At 38.8% G+C, this 14,254-nt stretch overlaps 1 protein-coding gene across 1 annotated transcript in view; it reads left to right on the top strand.

The window, feature by feature from the left end:
- The first annotated feature begins 7,243 nt into the window (after positions 1-7,243).
- GPAM (glycerol-3-phosphate acyltransferase, mitochondrial) overlaps positions 7,244-14,254 on the top strand; it is a 48,908-nt gene continuing 41,897 nt past the window's right edge. Inside the window, exon 1 of the mRNA XM_034062160.1 lies at positions 7,244-7,570. The gene's annotated coding sequence lies outside the window, so the exon portion shown is untranslated. The remainder of the gene's footprint in view (positions 7,571-14,254) is intronic.

The following is a 14,254-nucleotide window of genomic DNA, read 5'->3' as shown; positions in this document are numbered from 1 at the left end:
TCAAAGACAGATTGTGCTGAAGACTCTAATGATGCAGCAGGCTCTGACACTGTTTGTTTAGCTAAAATTAGAAGTTGACCCTATGCTCCTGAATTAACTTACATGCAAAAATACAAGTTACTGATTCTGATGATTTCTGTGGAATTACAGTCTCTAAAACCAAAGCTCAGGAAAGTATCTTCCTTGAACTGTGATTTTTCAGTCATTTTGAAATGAAAAGCGATTGGGCAAATTGATATGTATGAAAAATAACACCTGAGCAATTTCCAAGGTAACTCCTTCACATGCTGTGTTGAACATCTACAGATATTTAAGATTTTGAAAGCTTGTTTTAAATGCTGGAAAACAGTGGGATAAATTCAATAAGCGTTAATGGGACAGACCTTGGTCTATTGACTGCTTGGTTGTACTAAAAGCATATGAAGTTGAAGAGCTATTCTTCTGCATCTCTGAATGGTCTTGATATCTAAAAAAAACAGCAAAAAGAACAGGGAGTACTGAATCTTCAACAGCAATAGCTGGTCAAGGTACATTAGCGATATTTCAGAAAATATGTAAGGTTTAAAGTGCTGAACTTGAAACACTGAGAAATGGTCTGTTTTCACAGGCTTTTCCTTAATATTAGTTTTGGGTTTTCTCAGTGGGCTTCAAAGCAAGATATACCAAAATCAATATCCAGTTCTGAAAATATAAACTGATATTAGACTATTCAGATACACCTTGCTGGAAACCTTATGGTAAAGAAAAGCAAATGTAGTTGAAATGCATTCACCCTACATCTAATTCTGGGGCAGGGTGGCGTGGTATTATTTTAGGTAAATAAGTGAGTATGAATGTACATAAAATACAGCAAAGATGGTATTTTCTATGTTTGCAATACCTTTAATTCCAGTCTTTCAGATATCTTTAAAAGATTCTACTCCAGATACCAAGTGGCCAGGAGATGGTGTCAGTGGTGTACTTATAAACAGACAACACATGACAAAAAAAAGCAAAGTGACTCACACATATGAAATCTGGTGAAGACATCTCACCATCCTCTAGGAGCTGCTCCATCTCCTGGGCCTTTCATTGACCTGTTCAGATTATTTGCATTATCAATAATTATTATTATTTAGTGTTGCTGTTTCAATATTGCAAGCAAGCAATGATACGAAGGCAAGCATAATTTCCTTGAATCATTTGGGATATATTAATTACGTAATAATTTATTATCAGGTAATTCAAAATAGAATAGACCAAAGCTTACATCCCTCAGGAACAGCAGATGTGAGTGAAATAAGTTCAGTCACCGAGACGTTTTTGACTTGTCTTCTAAGCTTTAATCTGTGGCTACTAATAGGTAGTTTGGAAAGATGTTCCTCTCCAGGACAACAAATGCCACATGTCCTGGTCAACCTGATCTAGCTGAAGATGTCCCTGATCATTGCAAGGGGGTTGGACTAGATGACCTTTGAAGGTCCCTTCCAACCCAAAATATTCTATGATTCAATGTTCCCTTCCTCCTTCACTTCCTGTCAGGGGTCAGCTCAGCTGAGATCCCCAGTTGCAGAGTGATCTCAAACCTTTCAGTCTCCTTTTCTATGACCAGTGTTGATCCCTCATTTCTTCACTTTCTAGTCTTCATTTCCCCCCTGTAGTTGGGATCATTACCATCTGTCCAATATGCCTCTAAAACCACATCTGCAGTTACTATGTAATGCCACCTTCTGGTGTGGTGGGCTGCCTTCTCATCCTCACATCTCCTTTATTGTTTCCTCTCTCGCCAGCCTTCTGTTCAGTTACCCCTTTCATTGAGCTCATTGATCAGCTCAATTGAGTAAACTCAATTGAGTAAGCTCAATTGAAAATGAAAAAACTCAATTGAGTAAACACTGATGTTCATAGGGTCTCCTTCACTTCATGACATTGCCTATGCTACTTTAATAAGCTTGTGAGATTATCATTGTAAATCTTTCCTTCCAACACTCCCTCACTTTGTGCAGGGTTGCAGTGCTGCTTTCCTGATTGCTTTTACACCTCTGCTCCTCTCACCGGGAGTGTGCCATCAGCCAGGAAAGGCTGTGCGAGCAATGAAACAGTAGTTGGTGCTGGGCAGTTGATGGTGGTCAGCTAACACAGCTCCTTGGCACTAGGCTGTTGCTATGATCCCAGGTTATTCATGCACTGTTTTGCACTTTATCAGCTATTTTAATCATTACCAAAGAAAAGGACACAAAGGCTCTTATACTTCCTGTGTTACTGTGCAGTCATAGCCAGCTTGGACCCTTTAGTCTTAGCCTATGCTCTCTTGAAGTGAGGAGGCCAGGTACAGCCGGAGTTTGCTGCTCAGAGGCCCCAGAAACAAAAAGGAGAAACAGGGAAAACAGTACCTTGATATTTCATTGCTCTGCCTTCTTCAGGGAGGTTTCCACAGCTTCGTGTGCAAGGGAACCTGCCCCAGCTTTTCCCAATGCATGGACTGTCCTTGCATCCCATTTTGCATGGATCACACAAAAAAGAGGTGGCTCCTCTTGTCCTCTTATTTCTTGTCTGTCCATGCTAAAGCTGGGGGCATCCTGATATAGTTCTTGTGCAGGGATATGCCCTGATATTTGTATCTAAATGGCTTTGTTATCTACAATGGTTATTATCTTTCAGATTTAACATACTGGACAAAGTGCCCTAGATGGCCTGGGAAAAGAGCCATCAGGAGTAAAGGCCACTGCAATCAATCATGCTGCTGATTTATTTATGTGGTTGACTATTGTGATGATAATAGCTTTTTCTGCTTGGCCAGTAGGCTCTAAATTTGAAGATTTTTTTTAATTACATAGCTATTCTAATCAAAACTTCCTGTTTATTGTTAAATATCTTAACTCTAGGGGCACTTGGCATCTAAATACCTCTAAAAATGGATCCAAGTAATATAGATGGCTAATTTATATTTTCAAAATGAGTTCTTTGGGAGTCTAAATCTAGTAATTTTTCAGGATTGCTAAACTAATGGTCCTCTTTCTGCATCTATATTTGCCAAATAAATCTATTGCTCTTCAAATTTCACATACAACAGCTTTGTTAAAAATAAATCCTATCTATCACAAAATACCTTTTCTTATGAAGCTGCTTTGCCTGCAGTAAGACTATTTTACAACGAGGCTGTTGAGCCAACCACGTTCTTCAAATTGGGCTTCATCCTGCAAACACAGAGAGCCTCCGTCATTTCTGAGGGCAAATTGAATTCATTGCCCTGAGAATACTGCAGAAAGGATCATTCAGAAAAGCAGTGTAGACCATGAAGATGATGTGTTGCCCTTGAGTTATTTGAAAATGAGAACGGGTAAGGCGATAATGTTCAATTCTGTCAGGAGAATATATTTATAGGATATAGCAATATTTCTCTAGAGTTCATGATTCCAACTTTTCACCTAACTTCTGCAGAGGATGAATGTGAAAATATTGCAGTGTTCTTCAGGATGGAAAATCTGAAATTTGATCAGTTGTGCTTACAAAGCTGGAAGTGCTTCTTGTCTGGGAATGTTTTCTGTCCCCCACAATTACCTGAAGAAGAAGTCTTTTGTCCCAGGAATTATATAGATTGGAATTTTTACTTAGGAAGAGTGGAGGGAAACGTCTGCTTATTCAATATGTTTCCTTTTAAAGACTCTTCTTTAAGAAATTGTAAAGGCCTGAGTGTGCAAGTGAAACTGTGTTTGAATACAAATGATAGTTAATATAGAATGGGAAATTTGTGTATGAGAATGTGAGAAAGCAGAAAGTAGGCGCGTGTGATTTGGGTACCTGTGTATATGGAATATGGAATATTGCAGGGAATATTCCTCAGGGAAAAATCCTCAGGGAAACAGTAACAGAATTCAGGAAAAACTTAATCAGTAGTTTGACCATAAATGCAGCTGCAAGGTTGGTAAATAAGTGACCACTCAAGGTAAGGGTGCCAGAACTAGAGTATTTTTAACAGACTATTGCCTGTTAGTTTAAATGGGCCTCTTAGCCTCATGCCTCTCTTAGATATAATGTTAAGAAACTCCTTGGGTGTCAGTGCATCATGTTTTGTTAAAATACTTCATTATTTTCTTCAGGCTGTCTTTGAGTTGAGAGATCTGTTGATTGAAAGGTCATATAATTGCTCCAGGTAGGATACCCTTCAGGAGATTCCTGTCCTCACTCCTGCCGTGATTGCTGTTGTTGTAGTGATGATGTTTTTCAAATGCTGTTTTGAAAAAAAAATAGGGTCATGATTAATATATAATTATGATAATCAATTATGATGGCTGTAGTATGCCTTCCTGTAATGCCAATGGGAGATCTGTGCCCATATCCACAATAAGAGTCTTTAGGTGGCATTTACAGTAATTAAGATTAATTAGAGAGGTGTTTCAGTAGTATTACTACTGTGCAGCCCTTGGACTGACTATTCAGCTACTCCATGTGCAAGGACAATATTTCCCCTTATTTTGGTGAATAAGGACTATCACAGTTACCTGTGAAAAGGTTGGCTTTAGCTGGATTATGAGTGCACCTGGGGCTGTGCAGCAGTGGAAACAGGTCCAGCCATCTCAACTCACCAGTTTCAGGGCATGGCAACCTTTAGTTTCCTCTACAGACATCCTGAGAAATTCAGGAAATAAAAACTATTTTGCATTAGCTGTCCATTTGCATTCAGCTGTGTGTCTGAGTAAGACTGTGCTTATGCTTTGCACTCACAGCTTTTCTCATTTTGCTTTCTACAGTTTGTTTCTCTTTCAGCTCATATAGTTATTGAACTTAGTATGATTAACTGCATTCATTTAGACAGATATTCAAGTGAGAAGTCCTTTCTATTATACTGATAAATTCTTTTTGTCACTATTGTGGAGCATACGGGTACATACCTACATACAGAATACATTATAATTTTGGAAGATGGAATGAGCTAATCTTTTGTTCATTTCCCCCTCGCCAGTGTTAAAGTCTGCAGGATTGGCATCAACAGTATAGTTGGCTGAATGGCCCTGGTGACACGTCAATCACAATTCAAACAGATTCTGTTGTACAAATGGCAAAGGAAAGGAAATACTGAGCCTGGCTTAAGAAGGATTTAAGAGTGATATTCATGAAGAACTAGGGTGTCAAAGCAAACTGGAGAATTCTGGAGTGGTCTGGTAAGCTCCCAGGCAGAATTCAACACCTGTTTGCAGATCCTGATAGCTCAATAAATTCTGTTTTTAAAAATGGGAAAAAGGGGTATAGTTTCCTTTAATGACTGTGGAAGGCTCTGAGAGGCAGAGGTGAAGGGGAAAGGGGCAGGCTGATCAGTCCAGGCACTAATTAGGGTCAAGGTCTCTTAAGGAAGTTAATGAGTTTCTAAATAGCCAACTAGCAGCTGATAGGGGGTGGAACAATAGTCAGCCTCTGCATCCTGCTTTTAGTTCTGCCCTAAAGTGAGAGATACCTTTTAGAGATCTAGATAATCTTTTGTGGTCAAAAATCTTCCACTAGGAAATAGCTGTTTCTGATGTAAAAACTTTTTTCTTACACAGTGCAAGAGAAATTGGAATGTATTTTTAGTGTCTTGAGGTTGGTGATGACTTACATGAGTACCTCTTGAATCTTACTGCAGTGCTCAGGATAGGATTCTAACCGTTCTGCTCTCTCTGACCCTGCCTTTGGCTATACTTAAAGTGTCTGGCATGACTGCTCTTGTTTGTACTTCTCCATCTTTGTATGTCAGATAGCTTTTGTCGTCTTTCTGGCCTTACTGGGTAAACATTTCACTATCACAGCTTTTGCATAGTGTTTCTTTGGTTTTGAAAAACATCAAAAGGCAAAAGAAATGCAAGCAGGTAAATGAATGAGAAAAAAGATATAAGATGGGAGGCCAAATTGGGATGGGAGCACAAAACAGTGGAGGAGTATGCTCTTAGCACAGACTGGAAAATTACCCTGGAGAAGTGTGGGTTCTTCTTCAGTGTGTGGATATGTTACCCTGAATCAGGACAGAAGTGCATGCCTGCTGGCATGTGTGTTCCACTGTGGGTGTAAGTACACCCATTAGCTAAGCACCCACCTGTGGATATGTGAATCAACCATGCAGTCACAGTGAGGATTTGCTCTTTCAGGTTCCCAGCTCTGGAAGGGTCTGGTCTTTCTGAACTGCTTGCACTGTGGACCTGACTTCATCAGTTTTGTTCCTCACAAGACTCTGCGCTACTCATGTCTAATAGGTATTTAATAACATGTGTGGCCTAAGTAAAATATTTTATCTGCTATAAGGTTCCCTTTCATTTTCACTGCCTTGCCAGCAGGTGGATCTGCATCAGGAAACACCAGTGCATTTCTTTCCACTTTGAAATACTTGTCATGCCTGTGGTGGCTCATTTATGAGTCACGCCTTTTCTAATCACTATAAAAGTAATGCTAATATAGCAACAAGCAATTAAGAAACCCCAGAATATTTGGCCCACACTATCAATTGGGCGTGATCCCACAGCTGTAATTAACTATGCAGTGTTTGGTAGTGTGTTGTGTCCACTGCCTGCCTCCCCTGTGCTGAATTTCTACTCCCTGTGTTGTTCTTACAAACTTTATAAAGAGTAAAAAGGAATGCTCAGAAAGGAGACATTTCTTGACTGAATGTCAAGGAGGCCAGGAATTCTCCTGTGGTGTGGTGGCATGTCTTCTGCAGTTCTTGGTGACAGCTGAAGTTTTATGATCTTAACATTGAAGGCATTGTTTCCAAACCAAATTACCTGCACTTTCTTTTGGGAACAAAACCCCCTAATTCTCTCCCACATGTAAAATAGGTAACTGTTAATTCATTTATAGATTATGCTCAGCTTTTATGTTGTAACAGTTGTTTTGTCATGGATGTAATTGCCTAAAGATACTGCTTTACTCATGTCATGTTCATCATACTCTTATATCTGCTTTTGGTTAATAATGTTCAACTCAGGACCCTGATTAGCAGAAAATATACCTCACGGCCACACCTATATAAACTGGTTACCTGAACAGGATATGGCTTAGTGTAGGGGCATAATTTAATGAACTTCAATATTGTTCCCTTCAAACTAGCATAAGAAAGGGAATTGCCAATGAGTCATGTGTTATTTGAAGATTATTACTATCCAGAACTTGGTGCCAAGGAAACTAATTTATTCTCTGTTATTACTGCATTATTCATTACATTGTGCAATAGATCAATTCCAAATATAAATACATTTAGTAGACCATGGCTAGGAACAAATCCTGTTATGTTCAAGTACGTACATGCTGCTACATGCTAGCCCTGGAAGAGGGAATTAGAAGTCTCAAGTAGTTTATTTGGACTTTTCATACTCTGTTACTAGTGTTTTTGATGCAGATTTCATTGCTTGGGTTTTGTATTGGTTTGTCCTTTGGCTGTTTCATTTTTGATGGTAGCTTCAAAGAAATGGCTTGAACAGAATATTTTGGACTTTGCTCTGAAACCCATCATGCTCACTGGGTGTCTCCTGTCTATTTTTGAACTCTCGGTGTCTGTGACGGTTGCATAAGGTTTTGGGAGCACATCATTTCTCCTCGACTTTCCAACCAGGATTCTGCAATTAAGGTATGTTTATTTTTGTATTGGTTAACTTTTGTTAGGTGAAGAAGACAGAATCACTCTGTATTATTGTGTAGAACATATTCCTATTTTTGCAGCTCCTTGTGTTAAGACTGGAGGCACTTCGGGGGCTTTGGCATAGGAGAAAACCCCTTTCCAGGCTTGTGTTTACAGTCCAGTTGGGATTTCTTCAGTGCCTTGGACCTCTCCTAAGGCTCACGTTATGATTTGCACAGCAGTTTCTGTAAAACAACTTTCTGATCCAATTCGAGGCTACTCATAAACAAATCCCACTACTGGTTTCATCAGACCTCAGACAGTGCTGGTAGAGTCAGTCATTTAGAAGCAGATTCTGCTGTCTGTTTTACAGAAAAGTAGCCAGTAACTCATGCAGTCTTGCACTGATTGGGATCTTTGGCTTCATGTTAAGGACAGTGTGAAAGACATCATTCCATGCAATATTTTTTTCTACAGTCTAGAGGCTTTTCTCATCTCCACTGTCAGTCTCTGGGCTGTATTTAACCAGTGTTGAGGGACAGAGAACAGTCCTTGGACACAGACCAGCCATTTGATCACTGATAAAGAGTATCACCCCATGCATTTGGCTGCCCTTCAGCCTTTGCCTTGTATTTTTAGCTTCCAGCCTCCTTAGTGGAAAAATTGTCTCTTCTGACTATATTTGTGGCTCATTGAGTGGTTAGTAGTTCTGCTCATGCCTCCTCTGGTCTGTAGTAAAAAGTAAATATTAAATACTGACTCCTTAACTGTGATTAAAGAAGACTTGTATCTCCCAATACATACGTGTCAAGGCATCCTTATTTAAGGGAATTTGTTTTAACTGACATCCCAGCTTGGGTTGTCTTTGTCACACAACAGGTGCTTCAGATCACTAATCTCCTGCAGTCCAAGCTGGTATTTATTCCAGTTCAATGTCGGCATAGCAGAGCATACCATATAACCCACAAACTGTGCTGGCATGCATATTTAACCATATATCAGCAGATTACCTATAATTAGCTCTATTGCAGCTAGATCCTTGAAGATCCTCAGTGGGAGGATAATGTCTACTCCAAGGACTGAAGGAACCCTGCAGGGAAGATGGGAGCCAAGCTGGAAAGTACTGATGGAGTAGATTTGAGTCTGTAATGATGAGTCTGAAGTTGTTTATAGTTTCATATTTCAAAGCCCTGACTATGGTTTCCATGAGCTGTTCCAGGGGGTATCTCTGGACTCCATGTCAGTCCTGTGCATCTAAATAAACTCTGCATTTATTTGCTTTGTACCACACTATCAAGGCTTGTCAGCTGGGCTGGAATTTACCCTGCCTGTCACTAAAAGTCAGTGGTTTGTATCTGAAATAGTGACCTTAACCTAATGTTGTATTCAGTGCAGAAAGGTGGTCGTTGAGAGGCTGTTATGAGCAATGCATCTGAGTATTTAAGGCATCTACTTTGGGATCAGATGAACTGTGTCCTGGAAAAGATTTTTTTCTTTCCAGAGTGAGATAGAGATACAGATATCTAAGCTTAGCTGAATGAAACTCACCCCATACCTTTGCCCTTCAGTCCAGTTCAGCTTTTCCTCTCAGTAATCTCTCCATATTAGCAGGACTAAGTAGGATATAAGATGCTTTTTCTAGATTGTAGAAGGCACAGAGAAACCAGACAGAGAAGTGGAGTATGGCAAATCATTTGTATGACTTGTTTGGATGTGTAAGTCCACTCCACTTTTGATATCAATGCTTTTTCAATAAACCTCCAAATTATCATCCCTTCTAAGTGTACTAGAGCAACATCTGGTACCACACAGACCCTGTGGGTTTAGCACTTGGCTGGAGAGACAGAATCACAGCTCTTCTTGGGCCAGAGCTGGGGTTACAATATTGTGGTCATGATATATGCAGTACTGTTCCAGATGTTTAACTCTTCTAGATTAAGATGCCACAATGGTTTCCTGTTTTGCCATTTCAGACTTTCTCACCTGATGAGCACCAAATCTGTTTTCTCTCATCTGAGTATCTACTAGTCACATTCTACCTTATCATATCAGCAACTGGATTTGCCTAGATGTTTGTATCTAATAATCTAATTTCTTGTAAGGGTTTATTTAAGAAGACTAAAACCTGAATCTTCTGATGTGGAGTGAGCTGTGTCTCTGCCCTTCCCTCTCCCAGCTGAAAAAGCTGCACCAGGATCACTTTTGAGACTTGCAAATCTAAATGAAATGTGATTAAAAATAGAAACAAGAAGACATATCTGAGGATGAAAATAAAAATCAAGGATATAGAAATAAAATCAGGAAGGCTGAACTGATACATATTTTAGAGGGTATAAAAAAGGCAAGAAGATTCTATAATGAAAATATGAAGGAAAGATAAAGGAAAGTTAGAATTTTACTACTTTATGTGAAATGAGATGAAATAGCAGATGATAAAAAAGTGAAATTATTTAAGGTTTTCAATCTGAAAGTTAGTTGTGTCCTGAAGTTTAGCAAAATTAATTCTAATTACGTGGTAGGAGCTTAAGTCAGAAAATAGAACATGCTAGGGAATATTTTAAGGCATGCATATAGAAAGAATCAGAATATAAAAAAACCCTTCTCTAGGATACTTGAGGAATTGGATAAAGCAGTCACTGAATTGTTAGGTGTCTGCAGTAGTGGAAAAGACACAACACATTTCCGCTTTCTCAGAATCATTCATCAGTGGATTTCCATCGCCACTGAATTGTAAATCTACTTTTTCCTTCCTCTTATTCATACATAGATTTCTCTCTTATTGCCTTTTATGGTCCTTGCATCTTGACTCTTGTTCTCTCCAGTATAACAGGCCTGTTATGAACATTTAGATGTGCTGATGTAAAATTGTGAGAACTCCTCATAGCCTTCATTCTGTCCTGTTTCCTCTTCATGGAAAACTCTGGTTTGAAGTATGGCACAGCAGCAGCTATCAGCTAATCCCAGTTGCTGTGGAGAGCTGTGTACTGCACATATTGCTGTGACACTTATGTTGAATGCTTGTAGTTTTTCTTACTCCCACTGCTGTGTAGTTAAAGTGTGGTTATCTGGGTAAGCCTGCCATTAGGAGAACTGAAACCATACATGCATAATGAGCTGGAAGTGACTTTCCAGTCTTGCACCATGGCTCCTGTGAGTAATACATATGTTGCAGGCCTCTTCAGCATCGCTGAGATTCCTGTCCTGAGAGGACACTATTCAGCTGAGCAAATGTTCAAGGGTCAGGACTTGAATGAATTTATGCCTGTAATATTTATTAACATCATTCTGCTGCAAACTGCCCTGGATTGCTAAACATATTGGAAATATTGTCACATGTATGTGCAATGATGTCTCTGGAAAGAGAAAAGAGGGAAGTTAGTCTGTGTTCACCTGTCTGTTCAAAGATTTCTGAGATGGAAAACTGAAATGCTTGCCTATTCAGAAATATTGCTGCAGAGACATGGAGAGATGGATTTTAGTGCATGAACTGCTATCTCAGGCAAGATCTCACAAGATGCATTATGCCAGGGCAGATGTTGCACCACATTTAACCTAGCCAAACATCCTGGCACCGAGAGGAGAATGAAGGCAGGAAACACATGAACTACATCTGTCCTGAAACATAATGACATTATTGATAAGGCACTATTAAACTGTGAGCTCATTTTCCATCTCCATAAAGCAGTGTTGCAGCATTCCTGAGCTAACATCTTCATTTTTCAACAAGTTATCGGGCCACAATTACTCATGTCTCTGGATGAAAAGAGAGCTGAACAACAACAAAAATTCTCATAAAGACTAACTTTATATAATACTTGCCATCGATTCTTTCATGCAAAAGGTATCCAACCAGCTCTAGTGCAAGACATTATTAAAACCTGTTCAGAACATTTGAGAATTGGTTGGCTCTTACATCTGACTGCACCACATTAAGGTTAATGTATTACATTAATCTTAAAGCTTACACTGATTACAGCTGAAATAGCCAAAATATGAAAGGTGGAGTCCATAACTTCCCAAAGTCACCTACTGGGTGCTTCCTGTGAAACTGTCTAGCATTGTTGCCATCGGTTGCAGTCCAACCCCTCTGATTTTTATTAAGCTCAAATTGCCACCATTAGAAGTTGAAATTTATTAAACAGATGCTGAAAACATCTTTGATTACATTGCTGCAATGATATTGCTGCAGAAATTGTCTATGGCATATGGAATTTCATGACAAGACCAGGTTGGATGAAGCCTTGGGTGATATGGTTTAGTGTGAGGTGTCCCTGCCCATGACAGGGGGGTTGGAACTAGATGATCTTGAGGTCCTTTCCAATCCTAACTATTCTATGATTCTATGACATTTTCTGCTTGTATGCTTTTCCTTCAGTACATTTATTGGTCACAGATTTTCTGTTATAAGGATTTAAATAAAAGTTGGTTTGCACAATAAAATGGCTAAAAACCACCATTTTCATAATGAAATCTGAAGTAATTACTGCTGACTAAACTTATTGAGCACAAACACATACTGACATCAGTAAAATCATAGAATCATAGAACAGTTTGGGTTGAAGTGACCTTCAAACATCATGTAGTCCAACTCCCAAATGATGGGAGATGCAATAATTCATTGTGTTAGAAGGATGGTACTAGATAAAAAATATTTAGATTAAACTGGAATGCTAGGTGCTTTAAGGGAAAAGATGCCAACATAGTGAACACACTACTTTTCATTGCCAAGTGTTGTCTAAGTCTATTATTAATTTTGAGCAATCCAGGCTTTGCTGGATTTCCTTTGGCTACCAAGGCCCATGAGGCTGTAAAGATTGCACAGGTTGCAAAGGATGACATGAGTGTGTGTTAACCAAGTGTTGGTGGATCATGTATTTCTTTCTCTTGCAGGACTTAGATTCAGCAGTCTTAAGAGCTTCTCCAAATAATAGTTCAGTATATTTGCCAAAATCCTAGCAGGGTGGTAAGTATTTTGCCATTTTATAGACAATTATAAACATATTAATACTTTCTGATTGTATAGTATAATATGGGAATCATAAAGGATTGTAATAGGGAAATCATAAAGCAGGTGTATAGAGTTTATGGAGTAAGGAGTATAGAGTAGGGAGTAATGGGTTATTCAGCTGGCCAATAAGGGGTTACTCGGCTGGCCAGCAATGGGTACCTCTACAGGAGAAGCTACCAGATGACATCCAACCATCAGTCTGAACTTACATCATTCATAGCAAATGTTAATATGACTCTGTCCCACCCAGAAATCTCACTGCTGGCTTCAGTAAATTAACAAGATTAAAATAATTGACTAAAATAGAAATATTTAAGTCTTATTATGAAATATATTTATCTTGAAACCATAGCTATCAAGATAGCACCAAAAGAAACTACTAGAAGCCAAATACCACTTCATCTCAACCATTCGTTCATGTCCAATAAAACCTTCAAGATGACATTTAGCATAAATGCTTGAGAAATGCTTGGATACTTTGGGAATGGGGTTTATACAGTTTTATACAGTTGTTGGTTTATACAGAAATATATAAACACCTTCTACTGAAAAAGAGCTTGTGAAGCTTGTGCGACGATCTGTTCTGCTTCAAACTTCTGACCTAGTATAACCCATGTAATCTGTCTACCCTATCTGAGTGTGATAAGAATAGCCGTACGTTCATATATATTCTGGCATGGCAGTAATGGGAGAAGTGTAAATGCCTTATCAAGACAGATAAAATAGCAGGGGACAGAGATCATCCCTGGCATGTCTACTGGGTACCTCCCCTCTAAATATCAATCGGGCTTCACCCAGGCAGATTTTATGTCCTTGTTCATGACCACACATCGGCTGGATGTGGTAAGACACTCGTTATTTTGTCATTATTTTTTTGCATAAAAGGAAAGAAAATACAGTTAAAGGTGCCCATACAGTGCTCAGGATGCTCACAGGCAGAGGAAAGGGTGGGAAATAGATGGTTCTCATGTTCTCACACTCATTGTCTTGCACTGAGCAAAGTGAACTGGATTATTTGGGAGAGAGCAGCATAACTTCTTTCAGAATCACTGCCTATTTTGCAATTATCTTTTTATATGTTGCTAAATTGTTATTTTTTAATCGAGGCAGAGAAATCTGTGATTAAAAATAAGTCTGTGGAATGATATTTTGTACTTACCTGTGTTAAAGCAATACAATTAGGATGTCATAGATGACAGACAATTCTGGAATCACCAGTACAAAGAAGGCTTAAAAAAAATGAAGATGAAGGTAAAAGTAATTCAGAATATAGTAAATAAATGTTTCATCACATTTTCCAGGGTCTTCTGTACTCATAGATCCTTAAATTAATATGCAGAGTTTTTAACCATGTATGCCAATAGCAGGCAACGAAAGGAAGTAGCCTATATGACAGTAAACTGGTTTCCAAACCATAGGTGATAGAAACTGCTTTGGAAACCTATTTCATTAAGAAAAAGGTTATGCTCCTTACCAGCATAATTATAGTGTTTCCAAGCATGCCTGAATTGGATTTAACTTGTAGCAAAACTTCACATTGAGAAAAACACCTTGTTCAAGAAAAACTTACTTTGGTGATTATTCCCATTGACACAACTGTGCTCTAATGGGTCTTGACAAATGGAATTTAGCTTAATTAGGGAATGAATACAATTATATTCTGGTAAATGGAAGTGTAGGCATAC

The sequence above is a fragment of the Melopsittacus undulatus genome, chromosome 4 (assembly GCF_012275295.1).
Source record: "Melopsittacus undulatus isolate bMelUnd1 chromosome 4, bMelUnd1.mat.Z, whole genome shotgun sequence".
Classification (NCBI taxonomy): Eukaryota; Metazoa; Chordata; class Aves; order Psittaciformes; family Psittaculidae; genus Melopsittacus; species Melopsittacus undulatus.
This window is presented reverse-complemented; position numbering and strand designations above follow the sequence as displayed.